At 62.2% G+C, this 357-nt stretch overlaps 1 protein-coding gene across 1 annotated transcript in view; it reads right to left on the reverse strand.

Moving 5' to 3' along the window:
• The window catches only part of LOC104073660 (fibulin-7-like), a gene marked incomplete at its 5' end in the record, with an annotated part of 1,666 nt that overhangs the window by 650 nt on the left and 659 nt on the right, over nucleotides 1-357 (reverse strand). The window lies entirely within an intron of this gene.

A 357-nucleotide genomic window follows, 5' to 3' on the forward strand; every position in this document is an offset into this window, starting at 1 on the left:
TGTGGCAGAGCAACCCAAGACAGCCACATCCGAGTGTGCCCGGCATCGGATCTCTGTCCCATCCCTGCCTCTGCCAGGCAAACGCCGTGCCTCGCAGGGACGCAGCTCTGGGTCACTCTCCGAGGCTGGGACCGGGGGTACCACAATCCCAGCCAGGGATGGAGCCAGGCTCAGATGTGCCTCCTGCAGAGGAACTTGTCTGGAGCAGGGATGCTCCACTTGGATGTCTTGTGCTCGGCCACAAAGTGGTTTAGTCTCAAGAGCGGGACCAGGGGGGTTTTGCCTGCTGGATGGCAGCTGATGGCACCGCGTGGATGTGCAGTGGAGGGGAAATGGTGTCGTTCCCCCCAGGCTCTG

Source organism: Fulmarus glacialis, unplaced genomic scaffold (genome assembly GCF_000690835.1).
Source record: "Fulmarus glacialis isolate BGI_N327 unplaced genomic scaffold, ASM69083v1 scaffold27182, whole genome shotgun sequence".
NCBI classification, from domain to species: domain Eukaryota; kingdom Metazoa; phylum Chordata; class Aves; order Procellariiformes; family Procellariidae; genus Fulmarus; species Fulmarus glacialis.